This window comes from Protopterus annectens, chromosome 9.part0, assembly GCF_019279795.1.
Source record: "Protopterus annectens isolate FY-2018-M chromosome 9.part0, PAN1.0, whole genome shotgun sequence".
Classification (NCBI taxonomy): Eukaryota; Metazoa; Chordata; order Ceratodontiformes; family Protopteridae; genus Protopterus; species Protopterus annectens.
Window position 1 is genome coordinate 869,470,920 of NC_056743.1, and position 27,291 is coordinate 869,498,210.

At 40.0% G+C, this 27,291-nt stretch overlaps 1 protein-coding gene and 1 pseudogene across 3 annotated transcripts in view; one reads left to right on the forward strand and one right to left on the reverse strand.

The window, feature by feature from the left end:
* Positions 1 to 26,660, reverse strand: LOC122810873 (annotated as a pseudogene).
* The window catches only part of B4GALNT1 (beta-1,4-N-acetyl-galactosaminyltransferase 1), a 2,012,712-nt gene that overhangs the window by 1,026,832 nt on the left and 958,589 nt on the right, over positions 1 to 27,291 (forward strand). The gene's annotated exons all lie outside the window — the stretch shown is intronic.

Sequence of the window (27,291 nt, forward strand, 5' to 3'; positions counted from 1 at the left end):
TCATCTTCCCTCTTCAATACCCAAATCTTCTTGGAGTCTGGCATGGCCTCCACCACTTACAATGAGAGTCTCCCCAGTGATATAGGACATATCAGAAGAGCAAAGGAAAGACACTGCAACAGCACACTCCTCTGGATTCCCAGATCTTTTCAAAGGCAATTTTTCATTTACCTCTTTCATCAGATCTGGATTTTGCCGCAGATATGTACTGAATCTGATCTTAATAAGTCCAGATGCAACACAGTTCACATGAATATTCATGGGACCAAACTTAGAAGCCAGGACATTGGTCAATCCTAGAAGGGTAGTCTTACTTACACAATATGGACCATTACCCAGTTTGGGATTGTAACCAGCAATAGAGGATAGTAACACAATGAAACCACCACCTTGTTTCTCCATATGAGGAACAATAAGTTTTATTAAGAGGAAGACTGCTGTCACATTTACATCAGGTATCTTGTTCCATGTTTCCTTGCTGCAGTCCAACATATTGCCTACAAAGGGGTTTGTTGCTGCATTAGACACAAAAATATCAATCCCACCATACTGCTTGACAGTCATCTTGACTAGTCTTTCTAGGTGATCTTCATTTCCCACATGGTAAACAATTCTTGAAGCATTAAGACCTTCAGACTTCAGCTGTGCCAGTGCTGTATCAACATGTTCCTGTGTTCAGATGCTTATTACAACATGGGCATCTTCTTGTCCCAAGCGCCACACAATACCTAGACCAGTCCCATAAGTAGCACCAGTAAGTACTGCTACTTTCCCCTTTAAATACTTTGCTTGTAGCTGCCATTCCAGTGTTCTGCATATTTATGAACAAGAAAACACAAAACAGGGAGGAAATTTGCAGCGAAACTGCAGGACTCTCAAAATTTGCCCAATTCCATATAACTGAACTTTGATCCAATTTAAAACTGTTGTTCAGTCATCTGCCAATCATAACATCTACTGTTATGGTACGATTTTACACAACGGTACTTTCCGTTAGATGGGAATGTTCATTTCTGCATTTCCACCCTTTTCACCAATACCCAAGGTACTCTTGAAGATTAAAAAAAAAATCAAAGATAATTGTGGTTGACTCTGTTTTGGCCCAGGCAAAGTTGGTTCTCGCTTTTAATGTAATTGGCCAAGAGCAATTGCCACAAAATTCCTCACACTGTGGATCTGCTCATACAGTGTCATTGGCAAATTGTGCACAGCAGTTTAGATCAATTGCTGCTAACAGCCTGGATAATTCTACCTTGATACCATTTAGGCAGTTCTTCCATGAGGATGTGTAGCAGGTATTGAAGGAGACAAGAAAACTTGCAACTAGGACATTTTTTGTTTACAAGTGGAAGAGGTTTTCTAGGTGGTGCCTAACCAATATCAGAGAGCTCGGTATGGTGTTTACCTGTCTGCTTTTGAAATATTTGTGTGAGCTAATCAACAATGGCTTGACTTAAACATCTATCAAAGTGCATCTTGTGGCCATCTCAGCTTGTCTGCCCATGGATCAGCCTCTTTCATCTCATTTTGTGATCAAACAGTTTATGAAAGGAATATTGCGCTTGAGACCCTTTTGAAAGCATGTTCCTTCTTCTTAGGATCTCAACTTTGTCCTTGAAAAATGGATCTGTTCTATTGAACCTGCCTATCAGGATGATTTGAGGTTTATCACTTGGAAAACTGTTTTGCTTATTGCTTTGTCATCCGCAAGGTCAGTCTCTGTGCTGCAAACTCTCATGGTGGGCCGTCCTTGTCTGATTTTCCACAAAAACAGGGTTGCTTCATGCACTAATCCTTCTTTCATGTCAAAAATTGTTACTTAATTTTTACTGAATCAAGCCATCTGTCTCCCAGTTTTCTTTCCAGAATTTAAAATTAAGGGTGAGAAGATTCTGCATACCTTAGATTTGCACAAGCAGCTATGGTACTGTTGTGACAGAACTAAGCCCTTCAGGAAGATTCAGCCTGTATCTAAGGAAATGATTGCTAGTTGGTTGCCCACTGCTATTGTTTTTTGTTACTCTCACAAAGAGAGAGTTTGTTACTCTCACCATGGTAAATCTATTCCAAGCAAGCCTTATTGCCTTCAGTGGCATATTGGAAAGGAGTGGACTCTAGAAGCATTCTAAAGGCAGCAACTTGTTGTTTTCTCCATACCTTTACAGAGCACTACAAACTGGATTTTTTTTAAGTTCCAGAGCAGGCTTTGTGAGAACCTTTCTCCGTGGACTCTCAGATTTTTATCCTTCCTCCTCCCAGGTAGGGTAATCTGTGGGAATCTACACATATGCCACTGGGACAGTATGAATGATAAACTTAGTGTAACTGTTGAAGTCCTACTTACCTGTAACAGTAGATATTTGAATTTCACAGTGTCTCAGTGACATATGGGTCCTCTGACCGTTCAAACCCACATTGGTAGATTTCCAGATCTTGCAATCCCTCCTCCTACTTTCTTTGACAAGGATCTGCTAAGCCCCTCCCATCAGTGGAAGCTTAACTCCTGTCACAGAAAGTCAGTTATGACCAGAAGCAAGAATTGCCTGAATCCAACCAATGTGAAGGAACAGAGCACCAACACACAACCAAAGTCAACCAATAACACAATAAACTATGTGTAAAATAAAGGCAGGGGTGTTGCCACTGAGGCAGTGTGAATTTAAATGTCTACTGTTACAGGTAAGTAGGACTTACATAACTGTATTCTGCCAGGGAGTTGTGGTACAAGTGCAGTATTCTTAATGAAGTCACACTGGATCTTAAAATTTACAAACTGTAGAGTGAGAGAGGAAATAGAGAATAAAAAGGAAAGATCAGAAAAGCTTGATAAAGCTGAACATCAAATAGGCACTTACAGAACCAAGTAAAATTATACATGTCCTGTTTAAGCTTCACAGAAGAGGGTTTACTTGCTTCATTTTCTCCCTGAACAGTAATTTCTAATATGTTTATAAAAGTACCCACAGAACAAACTCCAACACAGGTGCTTTAGCCTGTTACAATTGGTGCCAGTGTCTGCAACTTCTTCAGAACTTCTTTAGAGTAATACTGCAATCTGAATTATTCTTTATGCTGATCCAGAATGTATGATTGTACAAAATTCTTAAAACAGCCACTGCTAAAAAGGTGTGTTATTCCCTTCAGAGCCATCAACAAACTTGTTCTGTCTCCTCCAGTAACTTCCTGCCAAATATTTTCCAATGAGTATTTTAAAGTAATCCAGAAAGCTGTGGTTCAACAACAGGGCCTTACATTACTCTCTTCCATTTTGAAACAGTGTAGGTTTTCATATGGAAACCCGTAAGACACAACTAGAACTGGTAAAAGTCACGAGAAGTTTAAGGAAAAGAAAAATGAGCACTTTTTTTATCCACTGAAGAAAATTAAGGCTTTAATTCACATGGTGTATAGTGTAGCTTGAATCTCTCATTTTTGATGGACTATGAGAATACATCCTTATTGTTTCCTAACTTCCCCACCACCAGATATTACATTTGCTGAGGGAGTGAACTACTTAAAGTGACTTCTTTGGATGACCTATGCAGACCGACTTATCTGAAGCAGTTATCTAATCTTTAAAAATGTGCCTGGTCTGTGGCTCCTTTTCCTTCCTTCCTTCCTGGTTAGCTATGGCATGGGTAGTCCTGAGAAGATGTCTGAGGTTGTTAAAGCTTAGTTATTCAGTGCACCCATCACTCACAATTTTTTTGTCTGCTAGTTTATGCTAGAATTACACATTTAGAGAAGGACAGAACCGCAAAGTCCTTTAGAGAAGTGTATCATCCATACTCTATACTCTCCTATAAGCAAAAAATCATTTTAACAATACAGTTTGACTGTCTACCAACTTTAAGGCAAGAGTCAGTACAAAAGGAAACTGTCAGTATCTGTCACATGATCAGGAAAGAATGTAAAATATCAGCAAAGATCTTGAGTGGCTGTAACTTCACCTTCCCTATGCCTGTCTATCCCTGTTCTCCTGAGATGCAGTTTGTATTTTCAGGGGTCTTTGTGGGGCAAACACTGTAGTTTAAAATGTTTCATGAACATTAAAAACTCAAAGCTGCTCAGAAGAATTTGTATTAGCTGTTGTCGCATTTTTTACGTTAGGTTATTAAAGGCTTTGTACTACTACTTCATCTTCTGATCATAAAGGCAATATGGTTAGTAGATCCCACTCGCAGAAGACAGGGTTTCTCTTGAAGGTTATTTTGGTCCCAGAACAGGACAATACTTTAAGGGTTCTGTAATGAAAAAAAAGAGACTGACGATTTTGCAGCTAGTGTAGTAGAAACTCAGAATAACACAGCTACACAGTGTTGACAAAATGCAGCACATAAAACATGCATAATATAATTTTTGCAGGTTGTCTGTGCCCCCTGCACCCCCGTTGTGTTGAGCTCGTTTCTGATACCTTGGTTTTTAAACTACCTCAGAAGTTACACAGATTCAGAAAATTAAAAGAAAAACGTTTCCTTGGCACCTTGAATTGTCTGACCTTGTGGACATTGCTGAACATGATGTCAGCAAACAGCAGTCATTATACTGGTTTCATTGATGCAAGATTTCAAATAAGTATATTTGGCACTTCAGATTTCGACAAAATATTGTCCAACACATCTTAGTGTTTTCACTTTTAAGATCCTTGTTGCATAGTATGTTGGTTCCTGCAGTCATGGAAAAAGGTTTCTACGTAGCATCTGTAAATAAGGAGGATTCATACCAGCTTGTTATATGTAGTAAGTCCATTTCATGTAAAGTTACTGCAAGACTACAGATAGGTCATTGTTATATTCAGTTTTCAACTATGACATTTTTGCCTAGCTACTGCCCCAAGAGTTTTTACTTGACATTATCTTCTACTATGTGCATATCCAGTGGCGGCTGGTGACTTCAAATCAAAGGGGGGCTGCAGGAGACAGCTGAATGGGTGGGGTCAATGGGAAGGGGTGTGGCCAACTAGAAAGGGGGGGATCTATACTCAAAACCACAAAAAACTAACTAAATACACTGCCGTGGGTGCCAAACCGTCATTATGAGAGTCCAATCAAGACAAAATGAAGTGTAGAAGAATAAAAATATTTCAATGCATTGGCTGCATGACAGCTTACTTAATATCTAGATGGAAACAAAAAGGTTGTGAGGCATGAAAAAATAAATTACTTTTTAAATACATTAATGGAATGCCAGCCAAAATCAAGTATAAGAAAAACAAGCAGCACTCAACTCAAACCACTTCTTGCACTGCAGTTCTAATTATAATTTATATTCAGCTTTATTTAAAGTACCAAGTAACATGCTGAAAGTAGAAATCTCTGATGCCCCCACTTGTAAAAATGTTCCTTATCCAAAAAAAGACCTGCTGCCTGACAACTATCTACTGGTTTCATGGGGAAAACATGATCAAAGTAAAAAATGAAAAGCAAACAAGAAATAAGCTCAAGATACATTGCTTACAAGGATTACTGTACAGGTTATGGACCACACGATTGGCATTCTGTTTAGTTTACGGTTAAAGCCTGCAGAGATGACTGGAAGTCTCCAAATGTAATGAGCTTCTTAAAATAATGTAATCCTGTCCTTTATTACAAATACTGTCATATGCATTTCAATACCCAAGGCTTATACATTATCTAGTTAAGTATTCTCTACATGGCAACAACAGAAAGGCTTTCAATGTTGGCAATTCTTTAACAGTATGCTTATTAAAGCTTACTTGCATCTTACACTCTCAGCCAAGCTTAACTGATGGTCATTAAAGTATTGCTACTTAAACACAGAGCAACAGGCACTTTGAGTAATAAGCATAAATCAACAGTACAAAAAATATGACAGAAACCAGACCATTCTGCAAAAATCAAGGACAGATGAAAAGCCACTCCTGTACTTGTGTCTACCTTGGATGGGGGGATACCCTGCACATTTACACTGCATAACTACTCCTTGCCTTTTTTCGACACATCCAGAGTCACTACATGGGGGAGTGGGGTGCAACAAGTATGTCACAATTTGAAATGTCTCTGGCTGACTGTGATGACCCTAACACATTTGTCATACCTCTCAACCTCAGATCAAGAAATCTGGACAAAGCCATACAAAGAAGTGGGGCAAAGGCCCAAAAACAAGGACAATTTTTTAAAAATATTGCTCTTATAAACTTAGAAAGATAATAGAATAGGTCTTGCATTAGTATGAATTTTCTGAATGGTATGAAATCTGAAACTCAAATGTCTGTCATTATTTTCTAACTTCAGTCTTTAATGATTTGTCACTAATTTGCCAAAAAAAAACCCACAATTTTATGAAAAACGGTCCAAAAATGTGATGTAAAAATATAAAATCGCCACACAATACAGCTGGGAACCTGTCAAAGAAGGGACACTTTAATATTAGTACTGCTAACTTGAGCAGCTGACAAAATAAAAGAATCTACATGCATTTCTGAAATAAAAGTAATCTATAACTATGATTACAGTTATTTCTTAATTGTAAACTCTCCATGTTTTCTTTCAAAATTGCTATTTTGCGGAGGGATTATTAGGGGAAGAGCAACATTTTGAGCCAAAATCAGGGACAGTTGAGAGGTTTGGCTATGCCTAATTCTGTAAAGTAATTTGCATGTATGTACCTCTCAACCTGTTAATGCAGTAAATCTGGACAAGGCCAAATATATTGGGGGAACATATAAACAGTACTAAAATTGCTCTTGTATAAACTGAGACAGTTGATAGAACAACAAGTCTTACTTTAGCATGCATTGGTTATGAAGTCTGAAACTCAGTGTGTCATTATTTAGTGACTTAATTCCTAAATGATTTGCCACAAATTTTATGAGGAACAAACCAAAAATAAGAAGCAAAAATCTATTCATTCTTTGAAAATCTGGACAGTTGGGAGGTATAGTTCAGCTGGGGCTGTCTAAGTTTGCCGCCCTTCCCCCTCACAAAATCATGGTCAAATGGAGCCTCCTGCTGCTGCCATTCTAATGATCCCATTACTTGGCTATTTCACTCCATTTACCATAAACACTAATGTGCATACTGATTTACTTCTATAATGATTTGGACTTCATTTGAAAGTTTTATTTTGCATTTTACAGCACAAACACCAAGCCATCTGCTAAACAAACTTAGCATTAAAACTTCTCTGCCCTTGAAACTCACATTCATTGAAACAGTATTGAAACCCACATTCAAAGAAAATACATTTTACCAGTGGCAAATAAAGATTCATTCTGGGCTGTTTTCAAATCATAGGCCCCTTGCATATGAAACATACATATGCTCTTTGATGCACCTTCCTATTGTTTTGAACATTTTTCCAGTAAACAATGAAACAAAATGCATGCACCAATAATGACAAAACTGCCCAATTCAGAACATTTCCTTCATCAAAGTCTACTCAAACTTCTACAGTCCACCATTATCAGTAAATATGCACAATTCTACAGTCCACCATTATCAGTAAATATGCACAATCTCTGAAGTAAAAAAGTCATCTAAATAATTCCACATTAAATAAATCTGTAACTAATGAAGAGGTTGCTGCTAGCAAAAGCCTTTATATTTCATGGTTTCATCGAAGTGTCTGATGCCCCTGAGGAATAAATTGCCTATATTACATTAAAAATTATAAGCTAGTAATACTGCAATAGGAAATGGATGGCAAACAAGATAACAGGCTCATAGTTAGTATCAACTTTTTCAGTACAGCAGCATTCACCCCTTGTGGGAGTAGAACCAACAACCTTCTGCATCAAAAGCAAGTACACAACCTGTTGTGCTATTAACATTGCAAGCTGATTTTCCATAAGCAGCACTAAACGTCTCTTCCCCTGCAGCTCTCAGCTCCTTGTAAAATCTATTCAATACTCAACTGCATCTCAACTTTGCAGCACAAGAAATCTGGAAAAAGCCAAATTTATTGGGTAGGCTCAAAAGGCCAGAAACCAGGAACACATTAAACATTGCTTGTATAATCTTGGAAAGTTGTAGAAAATGCTGTGTTACCACCATACATTTTACTGCCAAGGTCCCTGTGCAAAACAGTCAGAGCAACATACCACTACGCCATATCAGCTGCTTTGTGAAAGAGAGGAAGACTGAAACTTAAATGGCTATCATTTAATGAATTCAGTTCTCACCATAGCTGTAAACCTCTTAGCACAAAACACCTGGACAAACCCAGTAATGAGGGAATACAGCCCTCAGACATATTCAGTGAATTCAGTTCTTGCCATAGTTGTCAACCTTAGCACAAAAAAACTGGACAAAGCCAATAATGGGGCAATACAGTCCCAAAAATAAGGACAAATGTCAAATATTCATCTTATAAACTTAGAAAATTGCTAGAATAAAAGGTCGTGTTACTATGTATTTTCTAAAGAATATGAAGTCTGAAATTCAAATGCCTGCCAATTTTATTTAACATTTGTTAATCAGGACAATCTGAGTTGGAACAAAAAAACAATTTTCAGCAGAGGCCCAGGAAGAAATGATGCAGACATGTCTTTATAACATGGGAGGACACAAAAGCAAACCCACACAAACACAGGGAGAAGATGCAGACCCCACACAGAAGGCACCCCAGCCAAGAATCAAACCCAAGACCCTGCAGCCGTAAAGCAACAATACTACCACTGCATCATCAAATATTAAGCATTGCAACATTTAGAAACCACAGATATTATGAGGAACAGATCAGATCAAATAGGAGGCAAAAATCTGCAATTTTTTTACAAATGGTGGTGGGTAGGGAATTCAGGTCCTTAACACCTGCATACAAGGTACAGGGTTCAAGCCTGAGTATCTCTACCCAACACAACACCATTTGTTCTCTAGCCACCAGTATATAGTAATTGGGGCATTTTACACACACACACACACACACACACACACACACACACACACACACACACACACACACACACACACACACACACACACACCTTACCCATCTCAGGAGGGTAATACACCTCAAAATATATTCATTTGCATGACTTTTGTTTTCGAACTGCATGAGATCTGTAATATTTCAGAAAATATTTTTATAAATACTAGCCACTTTTAGTTTCAATGTAATCCTTGAAAAATACCCAAATATAGCTCTCTGTCAGAAGAGTGAGACCTTATGTTGTGAGTTCAAATGCTTTGTAAATAAATATGTATTTCCAAAGCAGCCACATATACACAGATGCACAAATTCCAGGTTAAAATAAGGTCAGGTTATAAGGATATAAAAACTTTAGAACAACATCTTGCCAGAAAGCTATGAGGGTAGCTGCATATGTACAAAACAAACATATAAATAACTACTTAAACAAAGAAACTACAAGGCACCAGAGAAAAACAGCCCTAATAGATAATCTGTGAGACAAAGAAGGGTGACATGTTTTGAGTAAACATCTTGGCTCTAAACCAAAGCTGTCAGCAGCTCAACAAAGTCTGCTTGTTGCTTCACTCACTGCAGCAGCTATGCCATCAGTTGACACTGTCACATGGTTTTCATGACTATCCAATTAATTTCACATTTCTTGGGTTGTGTGGTGCCCCACACTTGCTGCATTCTGTTCCTGACTATATGTATTTATGAATGCCATGAAAGTATCACTTTTAAATAAATTGCAGAGGTAGAAAATGAAGGTAGTTAGCTACATTCCCATATCCCCATTAATACTTTGCCAGCCAGCTAGTTTTTCTTTCAAATTGATCTAATCAGGCTTAAATTCCAACACTTTCTGCTATGATTGATTCTTCTTCTTTTTGCTCCTTTTTGGGACATTTTATTTCCCCTTTCAAATTTGCAAATGCCTATATCAACATAATGGAAGGGATATTAACAATTAACATACTTACATCTATTCTGCACCCGTCCTTCACTCTGTACTTTCTTCTTCTTCTTTCTTCTTCTTCCTTCTTCTTTCTTCTGCTCTTCTTCCGCTGTCCAAATAAATCCACCAAAAACAAAAACGATTCCGAAACAGAAATGAAAAAAAAAATAGAATGATGATCATCACAAATAATTAAAGCTGCTCGATTCCTAAGCCAAACTGAACTAACTGATTCTCGCTCTCTTCCCAGCACATAAAGCCCAGGAAGAGAGCGACAACCAATAAGCAGCATTTAGGCTTTAGCCCAGCAGGCACATCATGACTGAAGTGCCTGCGGACGTCGCAGTCCGAGCCCCTTCCAAGTCTATGCGGTTTGGAACCGCTGCTGCATAGACTTCTGGGCATCACAATGATGCCTTATGTGCTCCTCCGGGCTGCAAAGAAAACAAAAAAAAAAAAAAAAAAAAAAAAGCTGTTTACAACCGGTAAGATGCGCAATGCGCATGTGCATACTTTCGAGTCGCGGACTCGAAATTTAAACTAAAAAAAAAGATTTCTTTTTTTTTTTTTTTTTTACAGTAAATTAAAAAATATAAACAAGACCAAAACAACTGAGGGGGCTGCAGACCGGCAGTCCGATGCCACGAGCCGCCCCTGTGCATATCTCAGTAAACAATATCAACATCTTTCTTTATTTGGATGATTGTCTGCTAATGACCTAAACTAAGGAATGTTTACTGTAGTTTAACAATATCATTGATCCAGTGTTTGGAGAATCATCATCAGTTACAGGAAGTCATTCCAAATCCATGCAAATTTACTGGCCTGGAAAGTCAGACTGTGAGTGCAGTTGTCTATCTGCAGCAGACCATTACAGCAAAGTAGTGTCTAGACGTTCTGGGCAACAAGACTTGAATTTTCAGGAATATCTGGTTCCACGCTGATTCCCTTGAAGCTCTAGCTCAATAGCATAGAGGATTAAAGTTGTGACTGTGATCACATGACTTGAGATTTACTCACCACTTACTACTGAAGTCATAGAGTGTTTAAGGAACCATTAAGGAGTGTAAATGCTTTTTGATGACACACCTATTGGATGGGCAGTAGTGTCTCTGGTTCAGTGCCATACTGATACCCAGTGGTAACCAGAGGAAGGAGCAGCAACATATGGCTGGGCATGTGCACCAGTTTGTTATAAGCTTTAAGGTGTTGTGAGCTTTGGCACGTATGTAAGAGGGCACACAAATTACAGTGGGAGCACTTTCTTAGTGATGCACATGTCAAGCAAAAAGGGCGTGGGTTTTAGGGGCCAAAATCCATGCTTTCAGCTGCCCCTAAACAAACTAGTTTAAAAAAAGTTATCAGGAAACAAGAATCCTACTATCCAGTTCAGCAAAGCAGTTTTTTTTTTTTTTTTTTTTGGTAGATGGATCCCAGTCAGCCTTACCAGACTCTTTGAACATTGTTTGGAAAACCCACTTCAACAGGCTATGTTTCCAGGTCAGCTTGTCTCAACAAGAAAGATTTTTTTTCACATCAATCTGAAAGGAAAAAAATGTATTCAGAGCTTTGACAGCCTTTCAAATCATCTTCCTTCTCAGTCATCTTCAGCTCATTGCAAGATAACACTACATTTCAGCAACACATCAGTGTCTAGTGGGAAGGGTGGGGTCAGAGCTTTCTGACTCTGTGAAGAAACACTTTTGATTTTGCATTCATTGTTTAGGACAATGGACTGTTCCCTTCAGTAATTTTTTCATTCTTACAAAGCCATTTGCAGACTTCCTCAGCAGACATGCAACTCTGGCTCATGAATGAATGCTGGGGTCACCAGTTTTTCAGGAGATTGTACAGAAGTGGAATATACCAAAAATGGTCTTGTTTGCTACTCTTCCCAACAATGAATGGAAACCTTTTGCACCATTATTCCTAATGAAATCGTTTGGAAGGTAGACCTTTCTTACATTCCCTTTGATCCAGAAAGTGATTTGCAAAGTGAAACAGGACATGACCTGCTCAGTTCCCATTTTTTTCTTCACAGGCTCAGAGTCGCACGTCAACTTTTGCTAAATGACTCTATTCAGTGTTACTCTCCTACCTTCTTTGACAGTTATGCCTTAATGCCATAGGTCTTCTCTGACGCAACCCACCTACCTCTTGGCTGGATATCTACATTTCCTTTTGCCTTCTTCCTCTCTCTCCAAAATCTTCTTCAGTAAATCATGATCTGCTTTCCTGCACATTTACCTAAACTACCATAATCTGTTCTTTTTGAGCTTCCCTTTCAAACCAAGACTTTAAAGGAAACCCAGAAGTCCTGCTACAAATAAATATAAACCAAAATACAGAGATTTGTGTCTTGGATTACTATAAAGGGCATTGAACCATTCAGCTGCCCAGGTCCAAGGTTTTTCAATTACCTTAACCACCTCTTTAATTCATGTGAAGCCTACTGTGCTAGCAAAGTGTAGATTTCTGCAGTCTGTTTCCATATTCCAGTTTTTCCACAAAAAGTAGCAAATCATATCTGTTAAGGCCTTTCTAAAATATGTCCTGCAGCTAAGACCTCGAAGAAGTCACATTTTTTTCTCCCTGGATTTTGTACTTCCCATAGTGTGTGTTAACTTTACTCTCTTTAATAGTCTGATTCACTCGATGTAAGATACCTTCCCTGTAAAATGTTTTTAATTATTGTTGGTGATGGTATGAACTCGGGTAGGAAAATTTCATAAGTGCAAGCCTTTGTGTGCAAGTTATAGTACACAACATTTCATAATGAGAGTGCCTCTGAAGATTAATCCCTAATTCATGACCAGAGATGTTTCAGCTGTATGTCTCAGTCAGATAGTCCAGCTCCATCAGTCATGAGCAAAATTGATGAGAACATGTTTGCCATGTGCAACAGGCCAACTTAGTGTTTCCTTTCCTAGATTTATAGGTTGTTACTAGAGCATTTATATCACGTTATCGAAAGATGAAAATAGCGAACACTATTTCATCGAACCTAAAATATCTAAACCACATAATATCGAACATTCAGAACAGCAAATTTTTTCCTTGGGGAAAACAATTGCTATTCTGAAACACATACACACAACACAAGCACACCTAAAAAACATCAATACACGCATACACTTATAATCCTACAACTAACCCTACACTAAACTATACATACACTACTATCTATCCACTTACCTTAACCCAAACCGTAACCCTAAGGTCTGTCACTATCGCACACTCACCTAACCCCCGCCCTAACCCTAACTCACTTAACCCGCCCCTAAACCTAATTCACTTAACCCGCACCCTAACTCACCTAACCCACGCTCTAATCCTAACAACCACACAATCGCACACTTAACTGAACCTGACCCGTAAATCTCCACCACAGCGCTGAAAATAGCGAAGCCACAGAACCGGCCAACCAAATTCTTTCCCTAGGAAAGAATTCGGTGTTCTGCAGCTTCGCTATTTTTAGCGTTCGATTAAAACGGGTCGATATTAGAACAGTCAAAGTTTTAAAACTTTGATGTTCTCATATAGACCCATTACTAGGCATGCAGTCCAGGAGGCCATTAATGAGCATGGCCCAAATTCCCAGTTGTCCCATAGCTCTGTCTAAGTGACTATCTCAAGATCACATAGTAGGCAAATGAAGGCTGAGGGAATCAAACTGTATACTACAGCAAGTAACAGCTTACAGCTTTAATCCTCTTTGCTAACTGGCAGACATTTTCCTTTGAGGAAGGAAGAGAAGGCCTGCCTGTAACTAAACAAATCTTGTCAAATCACTTTCCCCACTGTTTTGCTTTTCACTTTAAGCACATTAAACCCTTGCAAGACATTCCATTAGATCATTTTCTGCTAGTTCATCAGCAATTTCTTTAGTATATCTGCAGCTTACTTTAGAAGTGTTTCTGCAGACAGTACCTTACAAACTGACACACTTACTGCTGTTCACACCTTATGAAAACAATACCCTTTGGAAGTACAATGTGGAGCTAGATTGTTTTGGCATGGCTGTGCTGCATGGGATCCTATAACCATCCGTGCTGTTTAGGATTCTTTATGATTTATTGTTACAGTGATCTTTCTGAAGAATGTAGTGCATAACAGTAGATATTTTTTAGAAGTCGCTGGAAAAATAACTGTTTCCTCCCTTCTTCATTGTTGGGGATTTTGTTTAAAGTTAATGTTTTCTTACTTGTACATGGTTGTAATATCTTCAAGAATTTTCTAAGTATTATGGATAATTCTGTTATAATTTGCCATAATTCCAAATGCAAGCACTCTAATATATGACCAGACTGACTTTTATTGATCTGTAAGTGAAAGATGAGTAATTTTTGTCTTAAAACATCAGACTTCAGACCTTTTTGTGAACTAGTGGTACAGAGTGATTTACTTATCCGAGTGCTGTATTTACATCTCAGAACAAGAAATACTTGGAGTAATGAATGGAAAACCATTTTATAACATTTCTGTAATACAGGTAGGAACTAACAAATGACACACAAGCTTATTTGCATACAGTATAGACATCAATAAAAGGATCAGTTAGGAGGCTACAGTAGCTAGGGCTTGGACCATTGTTGGCTGAGAGGAAGGAAGCTGGCTTATCACAGCCAAACTCTGATGGAAAAGCAGCCAATTGGGAGTTGCCCAGTAAGAATCATTCACTGTGGGGAAAGCTAACCAATGTTTTTGATATAGGGCTATCTAAGCCAATGTCATTGTGCCCAGGAGCTATGCATGGAGAGTTGTATACTCTTGGGCCTATTAAGGGAAAATGATTCAAAGATTAAACAACGTAAGAGCTCACAGATGTACCCAAAGTACATTTTTTTTTAACATTATAGCAGCATTATGCACGACCCACTCCCCTTTTTGTGAGTTGTGTTTGAAGTGTGGCAAACACTATCAGTCTGGAAAATAAGCCTATGTCATGGCATGTTTCCATAATCTAATATGGTCAGTACAATAATGGTGACTGCTGTAGCAGAGGTTATGTAACTGGCCACAGAAACACACTTTAAGTAAAAAATTATTAGAACCATACACTTCAATTACAGCCCACCATAATCCTTGAAGCAAGCAGGATATACCTCTAGCTGCAGTATAGATTGTTTCAAGCCCAGCAGTCTTCCACTGTTGAAAATGCAGGCACAAAGCAAAGAACAATGTCAGATCTAAGATACTTTACCAAAAGGAAAACTACACTCCTCCCCCTCCCCACCAAGTCTGCAAACAGCCTGAGAGATGTAGGCCTTCCAAGGGTTCGAAAAGAGCTGTGGTACTGGTGTTTGGCTAGTGGGAGCTTCCTCCCAGGATAAAAGAGGGCTGTAACTACACATCACAGTAGTGACCTTTGTGTGTCTGGAAAGATGCCATCACCAAAACTTTATAGGTTAATAAGTATATCCAAGGATAATGAGCACCAGGGCCTTTATAAGCCTAGCAGCACAACCTAACCCAATTGTGTCCCCATGTAACACGGTTGTCTATTTGGTGTGGTTGTGACCACTAAAGCCAGCGGTTGGCTGCAGAAGTACATCTGTGGATCGGTTTATGGATTACTGGTTTCTGGTGTGATGTATACTTTGTGGTTCCTTGGTGGACAGGAGAAATGTTTCTGGTGCTGAGCGGAATATGGGGATGTGGCAGCTGATGTTTCTGTGCCTGCGATTGGACTAAGACTTGAATGTATTGGCGTTAGGCTGGTTTGCAGCAGTTGTAGTTTTTGGCACCGTCGGTTGGCTTGTACTCTTGTTTTTGTGTTTTTTGCTTATGTGTAAGGTTTTTTTGTTTGTTGTTGCTGGTAAATGTTGAGCTTGGAGGAGCGAAATTTCGTTCAGTTGCACACTTGTGGGTGCATATGGCTGAATGACAATAAAGTGAATCTTGTATGTTAGGAGGTTACTAAAGGTTTAGTGGAGGGGGGCATGTTATTTAGGAAATATTAACTGCTAGCCTTTGTCTATCAACACATGGAGGACAGCCTGGGGGTGAATTTTTTATTTCCCATCCAGTGGTCATGGTTACATTTGAATAGGGTTGGAAATGGATTCTGCTTTACATGGATGGGAAGCCTATACTAGAGCATGTGAATCTTTTGAGACACGTAACTGTCTCACAAGCATGTTTTATTTATGTCACAAGCAAAGTTTAAAACCTTGAATCTAGTGTTTCTCGTCCAATTCATATTGCAGATGTGCAAAAGGTTCATCAGGTCTGGACATGAGGATGCCTTATATGCCAGGCATAGATCACCTCTCAGTAACCTGTAGGAGACTGATATAGGGACATGATTTAAGGCAATTTGTATAAGACATTATGTTAATACCCTGGATTCTCTTGGTTAGGAACTTCTGTGAGCTTTCAACTGTTGCATATGCCTGTGTGATATGAAAGGTATACCTTGAATGTAAGTGTATTGACTGCTGACTTGGTATAGTAAAACTGATATAATAAAGGTTTAATATTCTTTATGCTACATTTTCCTCTGTTTTTTTCTATGTAACCATGGGAATGAGGTTGCCTTAGGAGTTGTTTTTCACATTCCTTCTTGTTTTTGAGACTACTTTATGACTTGTATTTCACATTCCTTCTTGTTTTTGAGACTACTATATATCTTGTTTTTCACATTCCTTCTAGTTTTTGTGACTACATTTTGCACAAGCTCTGTAACACATTTCTTTATGTTTTCAGTTAACCATAGGAACTAGCAGGCTTACTTGGAGAATTTCTGTGTGTCTGGCCACTGCCTATGTTTTGTTTCAACATAATCTTTGCTAATCCTGTGTGTGTCAACACACATAGCCTTTAAAAGATGGGACTTTCTGCTCAGTGAGACAGAAACATCACCTGTGGAGTGGATGCACTGCCTAGGAACTATCCCGATAGAGACTCCTGCCTAGCTGAAAGGCGCTTCCCAGTCAAAGTGTTGACAAGGATGAAGCTTTTAACTTTATCGGTGATGCATTAATTATGTTATTTCTTGATAAACTATGATGAATTGTTTTTTTTAAGTTATACTGTGTTGTTTTATATGTATTGTCTAATTTTACTGTAATAAAGTGACTATTGCTGGACTTCTTTGTCTTGTTGAGTTCTGATCTTGCTAAAATTAAACTCATTAGGCAATACAGCCTGGTCAGGTAGATGCTGAAGTAAGCATTGCACTCAATGATAGGTCTGAATAGGGCTGAATAAAGAGTTATTATAACTTCTCTCGTCCTGGATATCATACCATTACTTGTAAGTCAAGCAACACAGAATGATTTTTACTACCTTTTGCTACGTGTCGGTCAAAGGCAAGTTTACTGACTACATATGATTCCAGATCCATAACACTCTTAGGGGTGTCTTATAGATGAAGTAATTAACCTGAGTGGGCTTTTCCCAAAAGGCACTGTAATGTAGTTCTTGGCACTGAGTTGTAATCCTTGGCTTTGACACCAGTCATTTATCTGTGTTAAAAGGTGATCTCCGATCAGTATTAGCAAAAAACTACGGGCACTCATAAAATCATCTAAGGCCAGCTTCGAGAGAAAAATTGCACAAGACACTAAAGATATTCACAAGGCTTTCTTTAGTTATGTTAGGAACCTGGGTGGAAACTCCCAGATATGCTCAGAGTTAGTCCGAAATGACAAAAAATACACTGAACCCACAGACATTGCCAACATCCTGGCTGACAGGTTCAGCGCAAACTTCTCCTCCCCCTCCCCCACAAAAGAGCAATTATCTATCCCAGCAGAGTGCTGACCCCTGACATCTCAGATGCTCAGGTGAGAGCCGCCCTCTCCAAAGCAAAAAAACACAGCATCAATGGGACCAGAGGGTGTCCCAGGCTGCGTCCTACATGAACTCCAAGAAGAGCTGAACCCCATTATAAAGCTACTGTTCAATCTCAGCCTTACTACAGGATATGTACCCAAAGAATGGCATACAGTAACACTGGTCCCTCTCCACAAAGGTGGTGCTTCAACGTATCCTGGAAAGTATCGCCCCATAAGCCTGACTAGCTTGGTCTGCAAAGCTATGGAGATGATCATTATGGAACTCATAAACAAAGATATTGGGGACCTACAGACACTGGATTCTACCCAGTTTGGCTTTGTTAAGGGCAGATCCTGCCTCTTAAACCTGGTTGATTTCTTTGAAATAGTCACCAAGGCCATTGACGAGGGGAAGGTGGTCCACACAGCCTACCTGGACCTCGCAAAAGCCTTCGATACAATACCCCACTCAGGCATCATAGATAAGCTATCCAGCTTAAATATAAACCCCTATGTCACTAGATGGGTTGCAAACTGGCTCAAGGACAGAACCCACATGGTCAGAATTGCTGGAGCCATGTCAGACTCCAAACCAGTTACAAGTGGCGTCCCACAAGGCTCAGTCCTGGGACCTCTCTTGTTCGGCATATATTTCTCAGAGGTACAGGTAAACACGGGAGGACTGTGGCTGACCAAGTTTGCAGATGACTGCAAACTGGATGCCATAATCGACTCTCCAGCTGACACACACATCTTCCAAAAGGGTCTCATATAAACAGATAACTGGTGCCAGAGCCATGGCCTCAAGCTAAACGCCAAAAAGTGTATAGTCATCCCCTTTGGCAAAAACAAAGTGCCCACAAATTACCACATAGGTGGTAATCCATTAAGTACGGAAGAAGTAATTAGGGACCTGGGGACCCAAATTGATAGCAATCTCTCATTTGACAACCAAGTGACCAAAGTGGTTAGAAAAACCTTCTATATAGCCCACCTAATCATGAAGGGATTCACATCTAGATCAAGGGAGGTCATTATGCCTCTTTACTCATCCCTCATCAGGCCCATAATTGAATATAATGCCCCTTTCGGGATGTACCTTACCCGACACCTGCAGCAACTGGAAAGACCCCAAAAGTACCTCACCAAGAGGATCAAAGGGCTCAAACAGATGCCATATGCTGCCCGGTTAAAGAAACTCCAGCTCTACTCAGTTGCATACCGCCTGCTTAGAGGTGATCTGTGCCTGACGTATAAAGCCTTGTCCAACCCGGAATTAATGGACATGCTGCACCTCAGAAAATCCAAATCCCATCGAGCTACGCGCTCGAGGGACTTGAACCTCAGCACTGAAATAAATAGGACATGCTGGAGGGACAGATGCATAACCCAGAGGCTCCCTTCACTCTGGAATAGAATCCCAGTCCAAGTCAGGCCGAGTCCCTCACTGACTCTCTTCAAAAGAAATCTCGACGAGTGGATGGGAGATCGTAGGTTTACCCCGGGTATCACTTCTGTGTCACTGCTAAACAGAGGCACAGTAAACTAACCTCGAAAAAGGGCATAGTAAAACATTTAAAATGGGTGGCGAAAGCCAAACACACTCTGGCTAGGCTTACAGATGCCCTAGGGCAGATAGCCTAGTATGAACCATCTTGTAGATGGTAGTGTCATGGGGAGACTATGATAATTCTCAGTTTGCAGTCATCTACAGAGTTAGTGAGCCAGAGGCCCTTGACCAATGTGAAGTAGATTCCAAACAGTTGTGGGCCCAGCATTGAGCCCTGAGGAACTCTGCTGCTGACCAGTCTCTTGGTGGAGGTGGTCTCACCAGTCTTGACTTCATGAGTCTTTAATGCGAGCCATCTGGCAGTCCAGCGAGTTATATATGGATTTATGCTTTGTTTGTGAGTTTGTCAACAGTACCTGAGTGGTGTATTACATCGAACACCTTAGCCAGGTTTGAGTAGGCAGTAGGCATCATTTTCCCTTCTTCCATTGCCTTGGTGACCCCCTCATAGAGGTTTGCCAGGTTAAGTAGGCATGAACTTTCTTGCACATTGTCCGACCTTGCAGAAGAGTTGAGCTGTGTCTAAACTGTTAAAGGCAAAAATGACTGTGTAGTTTGTCTGAATACTCAAGTTCAGTTCTCTGAAAGTTTTACATAGGACTGCCAGAGTGTGAACATTGTACAACTTCATCTGTATTCTGGACTTTTGGAAAGTTCCTGTGTTGCCCATTTCCTTTCTTTGATAAAGGGAGGATTCTTTGTTCACCAGTGGCAGTGGGGAGCTTAGAGCAGCCTGTCTATCCCTGGAGGAGTGTTCCCAGCACAAGAATCTGGTAGTCTACTGGCCGTTTTGGGCCAATTTCTAGCTCTTTCAAGTCCCCCTGTATAAAGCCCACTTTGGCACGGTTTTTGCGCTTGTTACTACTCAGCCAAGCTCCTCGTGGTCCTGCAGAGTGGTGCTAGCAGCAGAGAGGCTAAAAGAGTGACTGCTAACCTGATAAGTGTGTTTTTTCCTGCTACTACCTAGGCGACTGTCCGATCTATCTAAACTGCAAGTATTTCTGCTTCTTGAACTGTTTTAAACAGTTTAAGTTGTTTTTGCACCTGCACTTTTAAAGTTTGTCCTGTTTGTTGCATTTACCTGTTGAGGCTACACACTCAAGTGCGCTAGCCTGTGTTACATATTTATTGCATTTTCCTGCTGTTTGTTGCAAAAAAGAAAAAAAAAAAAAAAAATTATCCTTGTTTCCCGTCTTTCATGACCTAGAGTAGTCCAAATACAGGCTTTGCTGTAGTCTGGACTTTTGGAAAGTTCCTGTGTTGCCCATTTCCTTTCCTGGATAAAGGGAGGCTTCTTTGTTCACCAGTGGCAGTGGGGAGCTTAGAGCAGCCTATCTATCCCTGGAGGAGTGTTCCCAGCAGAAGAATCTGGTAGTCTATTGGCCGTTATTGGCCAATTTCTAGCTCATTCAAGTCCCCCTGTATAAAACCCGCTTTGGCGTGTTTTTTGCGCTTGTTACTACTCAGCCAAGCTCCTCGTGGTCCTGCAGAGTGGTGCTAGCAGCAGAGAGGCTAAAGGAGCGACTGCTAACCTGATAAAAGTGTTTTTTTTCCTGCTACTACCTGGGCGACTGTCCAATCTAGCTAAACTGCAAGTATTTCTGCTTCTTGAACTGTTTTAAACTGTTTAAAGTTGTTTTTGCACCTGTACTTTTAAAGTTTGTCCTGTTTGTTGCATATACCTGTTGAGGCTACACACTCAAGTGCGCTAGCCTGTGTTACATATGTATTGCATTTTCCTGTTTGTTGCAAAAACGAAAAAGAACAAAAAAATTATCCTTGTTTCCCGTCTTTCCTGACCTAGAGTAGTCCAAATACAGGCTTTGCTGTATTCTGGACTTTTGGAAAGTTCCTGTGTTGCCCATTTCCTTTCTTGGATAAAGGGAGGCTTCTTTGTTCACCAGTGGCAGTGGGGAGCTTAGAGCAACCTATCTATCCCTGGAGGAGTGTTCCCAGCACAAGAATCTGGTAGTCTATTGGCCGTTTTGGGCCAATTTCTAGCTCTTTCAAGTCCCCCTGTATAAAACCCGCTTTGGCACGGCTTTGCACGATTTTGCGCATAGCGCAGCATCGGGCAGCTCCGCTTAATTTGGTATAAACCATTCTTGGCTCCACAAAGTCTGCTCTTCACTTTTTCCCTTAAAACTGATCTAGTTCTCATAATAAACACCCTATTCCTACTCTAAAGCCTGGCACTTGCTCACTAAAGCAATTATATAAGTCAGCACTAAAAAATTAAAAGCACTACACCCTCACAAACTCCCCTTGAGTATCTTGTTCCCCATTGGCCATTTATTCAATTATAAAGAAATTCCCAATACTATTCTAGCATGTCCAAAGGTCATTTGTTAATCTCCTCTCCTGTCCAGCTGGTGAATCTGGGAATCTTGAGGCAATGTTACAACTGCCTCATGTACACAGACAACCCTCTCCTCCTCCCAACAAATTCCAACACATGTGAGAAATGCAACCATATAGCCAAACTGGAGGCTAAGCTCTCTCAACTCAGTACTGGCATCACCAGTCAGGAGGAGAAGGAAACCACATTCACTACAATTCCAGTCTCACATAGACCTACCACGACAGCAAACCAAACACATAAACACACAAAAACATACTCGGAGGCTCTAAATAAAAATCTGCCTAAGCAGCAGAGACCTCCAAAGCAGACACCCAAGCAACCACTACCCCAAAACAAAACACGTGCAACACATAGCTCACAAAGCCAGTGTGCCGAACAGTCACAGCCCTTAAGGCTAAACAACACACCTGATATACTTGTAATAGGTGACTCTATCGTCAGGCACACTGATGTCCCGCTCACCAGGCGGAACAAGGAGAAGGTCACAGTGAGCTGCCTGTCGGGCGCTAGGATCCGCCATGTAACACAAGCAACTCAGGTCACTCCAAGGCAAGTACAAATATGACTCAGTCATTGTCCATGCTGGTGTGAATGACCTGAGACGTACCCCCCTGGACTACATGAAAAGAGACATAGAGGAGCTCTTTGAGCATGTAGCCCAGGCCGGTATGACCCTGACCTTGAGTAGCATCTTACCCACACCAAGAATGATGCCACAATATGAAGACAAGATGATCAATTTCAACAACTGGCTTAAGTATTGGTGTCATTCAAAGGGGATCCAATGCCTGTCAGCCTGGGATGACATGCTCGACAAGCCACGATGCTTCGCTAGGGATGGCTTGCACCTGTCACTCCTGGGCTTTCGGATATTGGCAAAGGCTCTTACCACCCCCATAGTGCCTTTTTTAGGCAAGGCTCAAAAGACAAACCCACCTCCATAGGTATCACAAGGGATAAGAAACTAAGAGTAATGCTACTCAACGCCAGAAGTCTAAACCTCAAGATGCATGCACTCGAAACTCTCCTTAGCATGGAGAACATCGATATCTGTGCAGTAACAGAAACCTGGTTCAAGGCTCCTGAGAGCACCCCAGCACTACCAGGTTATACCTCATACCATGCTTTTCAACCCCAAAACTTTGACTGAACCACAAAAGGAGGGGGAGTATCAATATTCGTCAAAGATACCCACACCTCCAGGTTGGTGGCACAGCACGAAGCACAGAGACTATCCATGTGCAATTAACAGTGGGTAAAACTGCCTTCCAGTTTATAGCCTGCTACAGACCACCCTCCCAAACCCAGGAACCCCATTCGGCCTTCCTGAGAACAATGGAAAATATGAAGGTCTCTCCATATGCCATTATATTGGGCGACTTCAACTACCCAAACATAGACTGTGGGAGCATTACTCTAGCTCCAACACCCTAGCCCAAAGGTTCCTAGAATTTATAAACTCAAATGCTATGGAACAACTTGTTACCACTCCCAGAAGAGGGGAAAACATACTGGACCTGATCATCACCAACATGGGGACTGTATGCTCCAGACCAGAAGTGTATCCCTCACTGGTAAGATCAGACAATAAACTAATCTCACTGGATATTCACATCCCGACCCCACCCCCTGCCCAGAAAACTACAGTGAAAAACTTCTCTAAAGCAAATTTCACACTCCTCAAAACCGAGGTGGAATCCTTCAAAGCCCCCAGGCCTGTAGAAAATACGGCGCAGACCGCAGAATCCTTTATAAACGCATTCTATTAACAAGAAACTCAAAACAAAGCAGATCCAAACCAAGAACAAAGTAAAATATCCAAAGGCTTGAAAGGAATGGAACAGTCCAACGTATCTTGAATCAAAATTGACTTTAATGAAGAACAAATAAAAAGTAGAACATTACATCAAGCGCTTTCGCCTGGAGTCATACCAGGCTTTATCAAGATAAACCATCATTAAAAATTCAGTGCTTAAGTACCTTCTAGTCCAAATCATGTGACTAGAACTCCAACTAATAAAATATGCTAATTAGACATTGAAACTAGCAAACCACCAGGTTGTGTTAGAGACTTAAAAAGTTGTTTTACAATGCTGTCAAAGTTAAAACAAATACATCAACATAACCAAAGCACAAGCCAAACTTGTAATATCTTAAGGCAACATTAAAAACTTATAAAAAATTCATATATGCCTTGAGAACCATTCAAAAATTGTGGTTAAAAATTATTGCTCATTAGGCACAAAATAGGCAGTAGTTAAAAAACTGTTCGAAACAAAACATTTTCCATATTGTTAAAATAAACGACACTTCCAAGAAACAAACATCATAACTTAGCCCTCCTCAGTTTTAAAACACTCATGATGCTAACACTGTCATTCAAACCAGGGGGTTTAGTTGCATTTAATTTAAGCTGCCACCACAATTCCTTATATTCCAATCGGGCCTCCCACTCACCCCCTCTACTGTCCTGCAAGACCTGATCTAAAATGAAAAACTTAAGTTGCATATTGGGGCATGAACCAAGATGTTTATAAAAAGCATTGTTTTCTTTCTTCTTAGAAACATCGTAGAGGTGCTCATATATCCTTCTTCTGAGTGTTCTCTCAGTTTTACCCATGTAAAAACTGGAGCACTGTGTGCAAAACCCCGAATAGATGACCCCTTTAGTACCACAGTTGTAAAAATGCTCAGCCTTAACTCTAAACCTCCTAGATGGAATGAATATAGAATTTTCATTAAGCGCATAAGAACATTGTTTACATGAGCCACACTTATACGTGCCAAGTTTCGAACAACCCCTTGTGGAACCAAAACCAGATTCACCCTCAAAAAGGCCCTTAAGGTTCATGTCTCTTTTTCTAATAAAGTGGGGGCGTTCCTTGACGAACTGTTTGAAATCGTCGTGATGTGTCAGTACAGGCCAATATTTTGTGATTAACTGCTCAACCTTCAATGAATCCCCAGAAAAGGTGTACACAAAGCTATTCTGGTGTTCGGTCTGTCTGGATGATTTAAGAAGGGGGTCACGAGTCACCCCACTACCTAAAAGAGGGCAATACACAGTCTCCCTGCCTGCAATTACCTCCCCAGCTAAATCATTAACTAAGTATGCTGGGTACCCCCTTTCATTGAAAAGTTGCTTCAAATAACTGACCTCATCAAGAAAAAACTCCAATGTACTACACATCCTAGAGGCACGTATGAATTGCCCTTTCACTATCCCTTTCTTCTGGTGAAAGGGGTGACCACTGTTGAAGTGCAAATAAGAGTTAGAGAAAGAGCTTTTCCTATATACCTTGGATTGAAAGGTACAATTAATAACATCCTTAAAAAGAGCAACATCAAGATAATTCAAATAATCACTGTTAACACTGTGAGTGAATGCTAAAAAGGGAGTAGTAGAGTTAATGTAGCCCATAAATTCCAAAAACTGGTCCAAGGTACCATCCCATAAAAGGCAGATGTCATCAAGGTATCTTTGATAGTGGGTAATATGTTGAGCCCAATTTGTAGAAAAGATGAATTTGCTTTCCCAGTAGTGTAGTACAATATTGGCATAGCTGAAGCACAAGCCGTGCCCATTGCTACACCCTTCTTTTGTTTGTAGAAATCGCCCTTAAAATAAATAAAATTATTGTCCAGGACAGTTTCCATGAACTCAACTAATAATCCAATCATGTTAGCCCCTAGACTAGATTCAGAAGTTAGAGTGTCATTAAACCATTCCAAGCCCACGTCATGAGGAATACTAGGAAATAGCTCAACTATATCAATAGTTACCATCAGTAAATCTGGTTTGTATAAATTTTTTTGAATGCCAGAAAGAAAGTCCCATGAATCTTTACAAACATAGGGTAAATCAAATGCAAATTTGTTGATGTTGAAATCAATGAACTTACCTAAGGGCTCTGTTATCCCACCAGCCCCAGACACAATAGGCCTAAAATTTAAAGGATCTAAGCCCTTGTGTGTTTTAGGAATTCCAAAAATTGCAGCTGTCCTAGGATTTTTAACATACAAATAATTATATAATTTTTCATTTATCGCACCCTGCAGTAAATGATCCATGAGTACATAAGAAATCTTCGAATATGCTATATTTAACTCATTCCTAGATATCAGTTCATAACGCTCAGCATCCTGCAACATATTATGAATGTAGTTGTCATATATCATGTTATTTATTAAAACTACACCCCCACCCTTATCCGGCTTCATCACCCGGATGTCCTCTTCGCAAAGTCTTTTTACCAATTGACTAAGCTCTTGTCTAAAGTTGCCAGATGGAATGTGAGACCTGTTCAAACAGAAGTCTCTTATATCTCTCTATCAAGTCTTCAAACAATTTTAACAATGGATTTAGAGGTGGATTGAATGTGCTGAATCTTGTGATCCCATCGTTGATCTGAGTCTGACCTTTGAAAAAGAAGGAAAGGTTCAGACGTCTAACAAAAAGTTTTAAATCGACTAAAATAGTACATCGATCAAATCTGCGTGAGGGTACAAAATGAAGCCCTTTAGTGAAAAGCTCAAAAAACTCATCAGTGATTGTAATATCAGTAAAATTGTAAATAACAAAATTGTCCTTTCTAATTAAGACAAAGTTGTCATGTACCCCCTCAAGGGTTTCATGAACAGAAATCCTGATACAGTCTTCATCTAGAGCCCTTATCTGCATGTTCTGTTCCAAGCCTGAGGTTGGTGTGAGACATTCCACCCCCCTGGTCTACCCGGGGGATAGTGAAAATCCGATGGTCCACTTTGACTGTTTTTTTTGAGCAAGCCTCTCACTTCTCCTTGGTACGTCTAGTACAGGATTAGGGGCATTATCATTAAAAACAGTGTCACTATTGTGATTGTAGGAATACCTAGTATCCGGCCTACCCCCAGTGGATAGGCTTTTCCATCCCTGTATTCTGTGAGGTCGCGCTCAAGCTTGATCTTGTGATTCACTATCTTTAAACAGAATTGGTCTACTTCATTAAAAACACGATCATATTCCCTGTTAACACCTAAAAAATTCTTATTTTTAATTACACAATCATTAAGTGATGTTACCTCTTTAAGTAACACAACAGCTTTTTCCTCATAATCTTTTATCACACATTCAAGCATTTCAAGCCCTGCCTTGTCGAAAATTTTAACCAAACTATTGTAAAGGGAAGAACCAGCCACAGCATTATTAGGAAATTTGTAGCAACGTAACCCCTTCGGGACACGCTGCACACGCAAACATTCTTTCAAATAGTCTAATTTCTAATTGCGTGCTCTTAAAAGCATACAGCTTGTCATTAAAAGTTTTGAAATCATGTTCCATGCAGTTGTCCAAGCTGTTATTAATAATAAAAGTACCTTGTTTAAATTGAAATTGTTTTTCTGTCCATGAAACAAAATTGAAGTTTTTTTTCACTGAATGACTTCTAGCGTTGTTAACATTCACTTGGTGTAACTGCTGCTCCTGTGGATCGGTGCAACCCAATAAAATCCCTCCAGGAACTTCCGCTGCTGAAAAAACTCCATTACTGGAACCCAAAGTTGCTGTGGCAAATAAACCCAGTTTGTTTTGCTGATTGCCAGGCAATAAAGCCTCAGAAGTGTTAGATTCAGGGTTTAGGGACTTAGTCAGTCGAGATAAAAGAGATAAAATCTGCTTAAATTCACCACGTGTAACTGGTGCATTATTGGTTTCATCTCTTAACAATAGTGGTGTATCAGCGAAACTAGATCGTTCATCTCCTTCAGCCAT